The sequence below is a fragment of the Arachis ipaensis genome, chromosome B06 (assembly GCF_000816755.2).
Source record: "Arachis ipaensis cultivar K30076 chromosome B06, Araip1.1, whole genome shotgun sequence".
Classification (NCBI taxonomy): domain Eukaryota; kingdom Viridiplantae; phylum Streptophyta; class Magnoliopsida; order Fabales; family Fabaceae; genus Arachis; species Arachis ipaensis.
Window position 1 is genome coordinate 18234389 of NC_029790.2, and position 5674 is coordinate 18240062.

General features: G+C 40.7%; 1 long non-coding RNA gene across 1 annotated transcript; it reads right to left on the minus strand.

The window, feature by feature from the left end:
• LOC107647971 lies at nt 430-1588 on the minus strand. Its single transcript, XR_002348421.1, has 2 exons — nt 847-1588; nt 430-765 (listed from the first exon to the last, which is right to left on the minus strand). It is a non-coding gene; the product is annotated as an uncharacterized LOC107647971 (long non-coding RNA).

Below are 5674 nucleotides of genomic sequence, written 5' to 3' on the forward strand. Positions count from 1 at the left end.
CTTTTCACATTTAAAACCGTCTTAAAACATAAGTTTCTTCTAAATGACTTGCTCCCAAAAGAAATATAATACTTTTCTTAAGAAACAAGACTAAGTCATAATTCTCTTTTCAATAATTCATTTCAAAACATAATTCATCACTTTCTTAAATAATTCAAGTAAAATAGTAAAAGTCTTAAACTCATAATTTTTCAAATAACATTTCAATAAAGTCTCGGCTTTTATAGGAATTTCGGCAGCATCTTCCCTAAAACATGGACTTTGCCACCCTTTCCAGGTCCCAACCAAAACATTCCGCAACCCTTTTCAACGGGTTCAAAACCAAATCAGTTCCAAATCAAGCTGATTCCAAAAGTGCATGTCATTTTCATATTTCAAGAAAACCGATTCAAACTCAAATCAAATTTTCAACGAATTAGACTCATTTTCAAAACTTTTAAAGAAACACTTCAAGAACCGTCCGTTTAGCAAAACCAAATAATAATCCAGTCAAACAAACATTCATATCCATCCAAGACAACCAAACAATACATAAGACTTATACAATCACTAAAAGTACATTTTTCATATCAATATCCATTTATAACAATTCCAAATTATAAAGTTTAGTTTTCTGAAAAAACTCCTACCTCAACTCGTCGAAACTCTCAAAACCAAACGCGTCAAACCCTTTTTTTTTTCAATTCATAGTGGCGGCAACCCTTTCAACCGCACCCACGGCAGCAGCAGCCATCAAACACCACATGCAGTCACAGTAACTGGACCCTAAGACATTAACATCACAAAATCCTCAACAAACTATAACAAAACGCTAACAGCCAGGGTTTCGGAATAAGAAAAAATCACCGTATAAAGAGGGAAACAAAAGATGGAGCTACTACAAATCCAACAGCCCTCACCGGCAAGAACGGAACCTAACAGAAATGACGGAAAGTGAAGGCAAGGCAGAACAACCGTGGTGGTCACTCCGGTTAGTACCGACGGTGGCGAGATTTCTCAGAGATGGTACAGCAGCCTCACGGTAAAATCCAACCCACAAAAATAGCGGTGGCGGTGGCCTTTGAGGCGATGGAGGCACCTCCCTCCTCACGGGACTTTCCTCTCTCTGGCCATCATGCTTCTTTCTTCTCCATGAGCTTCACACCCATAGTCGCGACGGAAACAGCGAAGCTACAACAGTGACAATGATGGCCGAGGATCCAGCGACGAGTCCAATGATGATAACGGTGGTAACAGCTTCTCATTGTGGTGCTTCCTCCCTCTCTAAACATCGTCAATGGCGGTACGTGGATCCGATGGCGACGACGATATGTAACTCGGCGATGGTAACTCTCTAGCGGCGGTGACGATCTACAAACGGCGGGCTTGTGGCGGATGCGAGGGACTCCTGCTCCCCTTCCTCAATCGCAGCTTCCCCTCTCTTTTATCTGCTTGATTTTCGTGGGTGAGTGAGTGGGGCGAGGGGCTGTGTGTGGTGTTCGTGTGAGTGAAGACAGTGAAAGTGAGGAGTGGTGGCATGAAGGAGAAAAGGGGGTGAGTGTGTTGCATAATTAGGGTTATGGAGTGTAAATTAGGGTTTGGGTAATAAAGTAATTAAAGACTAAATTTAATCAAATAATAACTATATATAAAAATTATCATTTATTCATAAAAAATTCGGGGTTTTACATCTCTTTGCAAAGTCGACCAGAAGAATCCAGCTCGAACTATCTTCCTAGCAAGAGACCGTGCTCCGAGATGGTTTCCGCAGACGCTGTTATGTACTTCTTCCATGACTTCTTCTATTCTGCAAGTCGGAACACATTTCAACAAAGGTGTGGACACTCCTCTTCTGTAAAGGACATTCTGTATCAAAGTGTAGTTCTGTGCTTCCCTCCGAATTCTCTTGGCTTCCTTCAGCTCCTCGGGGAGGATGTCAAATTTTAGATATTCGATAAAGGGAGTAATCCATCCGAGGTTTAAGCCGGAGATAAATAGAATGTCTGACTTGTTATCCGACTTGATAACTGAGGGCTCTTTGAGAGTTTCTTGTATTAGACTTCTGTTGTTTTCCCTTGTTTGGTACTTGTCAATTTAGAAAGGGCATCTGCCCTACTATTAAATTTCCGAGTTATATGCCGAACCTCGGTTTCGAGAAATTGATGAAGCTTCTCAAGCGTTTTTTTCCATGTATCTCTTCATGTTGGTGTCTTTTACTTGGTATTCTCCATTGATCTGAGAAGTCACTATTTGAGAATCACTAAAGACCACCACCTTGTTGGCTTCGACTTCTTTGGTGAGTTTCAAGCCTGCAGATATGGCTTCATACTCGACTCGATTATTGGAAGTAGGGAATTCAAACTTCAGGGAAAGCTCTATCCAACTTCATCTTTTTGTATCAGTGTAGAGGCTACTACCTTATCAGCGACAGCTAGGTACAATACGAGTTCTTCTCCCGTTTCTGGCCTACAAAGGATGGGTGGTTGACTTAAAAATTTCTTGAATTTTTGAAAAGCTTCTTCACATTTGGAAGTCCATTAAAATTGGGACCCTTTTTTGAGTAGTGAGAAAAGTGGCAAGGATCTTGAGGCTGATCTTGCCAAAAATCTAGACAGGGCTGCAAGTCGTCCATTCAACTATTGGACTTCTTTCAAACAAGTCGGGCTCCTCATATCAAAAATCGCTCTGTATTTTTTAGGGTTAGCCTCAATTCCCCTATGTGTGAACATAAATCCCAAGAATTTTTCTGCTTCTACTGCAAAGGTGCGTTTGGTGGGATTTAACCTCAACCCATGCTTTCTTATGGTACTGAAGACTTGTGAGAGATCGAATAGAAGATTTTCCTCATCCTTGATTTTTACCAACATGTCATCCATATATACCTCCATTAAGTTTCCGAGGTGAGGTGCGAACATCTTGTTCATCAACCTTTGATATGTGGCACTTGCATTTTTTAATCCAAATGGCATGACCATGTAGCAATAATTTGCTCTGAGTGTGATGAACGACGTCTTTTCCTAGTCTGATTTGTACATTGGGATTTGATTGTATCCCGAGTACGCATCCATGAAGGATAAGTATTGATATCCTGAAGAGGAATCTACCAAAGCATCGATACTGGGAAGGGGATACGGATCTTTTGGGCAAGCTTTGTTGAGGTCGGTATAATAAACACATATCCTCCATTTCCCATTTTGCTTTTTTATCAACACTACATTTGCTAGCCATGTCGGAAACTTGACTTCCCTGACGAATCCGGCTTCTAATAGTGCTTGAACTTGCTCTTCAACCACTTGAGCTCGCTCTGGTCCGAGTATACTCCTTTTCTATTGGATAGGTCGGAAACCAGGATATACTGCCAGTTTATGTGTCATGAGTCTGGGGTCTATTCCAGGTATGTTAGCGGCCTTCCAAGCACAGAGGTCGGAGTTCTCTTGCAGGAGCTTTACAAGTTATTTCTTCAAACCTATCCTTATATTAACTCCTACGTTGGTATGTTTTCCGACCTCTTCTCCAATTTGAACTTCTTCCATCTTTTCTTCAGGCTGTGGTCATAGCTCATCTCTTCTTCGGACTCCTCCGAGCTCAATTGAATTGACTTCTTTATCTTTACCTCGTAGATTCGAACTTTCATTATAACATTTTCTTGCCAGCTTTTGATCTCCCTTAATGGTAGCGATTCCGTCCTGTGTTGGAAATTTTATGCAGAGGTGAGGAGTGGAAACAACAGCTCCCAGTCGATTTAGTGTTGTCCTGTGTAACAACCCTAGTTTTTGAAAATCAAATAATTAAATGATTAATATTGAGTTTGAACTATATTTTATAATTATATGATTAATATGTTTATTTTATAATTTAAATTAGAAATAATTGATTGAACTTAGCAATATGTTGATAAATAAAGTTTCTAAATATTTTTAATAAAGTACATTTGATTTTAAAATTATCCTACCCTTCAATTTTATCAAAATATCTACTCATATCTATCCTTATTTCTTTATAAAATCCTAATTTCTAACCCTAATTTCCCAAATTGGAAACCCTAAGTTACTAATGAGAAACCCTAACCCTCCCCCACTCTCTTCAGCGCCGTCACCCTCATCACAAGCGTACAGACTCACCCTCTCTCCCTCAACTTCACCGCGGCACACACACACACTCAGGACACCACACTCATTCAGCCCACACCCCTTCTGTCACACACCCACACCTCGTGAACGGAGCTGTACCACGCCCAGCCCGCCTCGCCATCGTCACCGTCATAATTGCCGAAGAAGAGGATGCCGTCGTCGCTGTTCAAGGAGGAAGGAAGAACCGCGCGAGAGCCAAGGGAGGAGGGAACCTTTGCTGTGTCGCCGCCATGCCTCCATTGCCACTGAACGCCGTCAAGCGCGGAGAGAGAGCCAGACACCGCGAGGAAGAAGCCGCTCGTTGCCCTCACAGTCACTGTCGTTGGGCTTGTAAATCGCCGCTGTGACCTATGCGAGCGACCAGCCTTGTCGCCGTCAGCGCTGTGGGTTGCCGTCGCCATCCTCGCGAGCTGCCACCGCGTCATCGTTACTGAGCCGTAGCGCCGCCGTTGCCACACTCTGCTGCCTCCGTGTCTCACCAAGCCGCCGCTGGACGAGGAGCGCTCGCCAGTTCTGCCTCTGCCTCTGGGTTCTGTGAGTTGCCGGAGCTCTCTACCACCGGGAACTAACATTCGAGTTGCCCAGGAAACCACCATTAGAACCACTACTGTTTTGGTCCCGAGCTGCTGTGTTGTTGCCAGAGGAAGGGAACTCATAGGAAAAACGTCACCGAGGCTGCTGCTTGGTTTAATTGCGTTGTTAATGCGACATTGAGGTAGGGGATTTAACGTTTTTATTTTAGAATGCCTATAAAGTTATTCGGATAACTGCAAATAGTTAATAATGTTTAAGGGTTCATTAGTTGACGTGAATTATTTGAAATTTGTTTGAGAATAGTTAGTTGGAGTGATTATTCTTATTTATTATTAGAATTAAATGTGGTTGTGATTACGCTGAATTGTAATTGAAATTAGATGTGGTTGTGAATTGCATTTCAAATTATTGATTTTTGGCAATAAATTGGCTGAGATTCTGATCCTGAATGAATTACTTTGAATTGTTTGATATTGAATTGGAAATTTAATATATTAGGAATGGCTGTAAAATGGATTTGTGACAGGTTGAATTGGTTGAAATGTAGCTGCAAATGGTGATTCAGTTAATTTTACTTATTAAATTGAGATGTGTTGAGCTGATTATTGAAAAGCTGGTGTATGGATAACTGATAATTGAGTTTAGATTATGGCTGTGATTGTGACCAGTTTTGTTGTTGTGAGTGATTAACTAATGAGATTGATTTTGGTTGGAGATTGTGATTCTTATTGGTTTCAGATTGTTTTGTAATTGCTGAAAATCCTGACATTATTTGAGTATGCTAAATTGGTTGAGTTGTGGCTGTATTCTGATTATTGAGAATAACTGCTTGTTGTTAATTTTAGATATTTGATGTATCGGGATGGCTATGAAACTGATTTGGGATTGGTTGAAAATGGTTTTGATGATTGTTAATGTTAATTCATGACTAATTAGAATTAAGTTTGAGAACAATTAAAAGATTGAAGTTTATTTATTAAATTATTTTCTTGAAATCTGACTTTTATACTAAAATAGTAACGTTAATAATA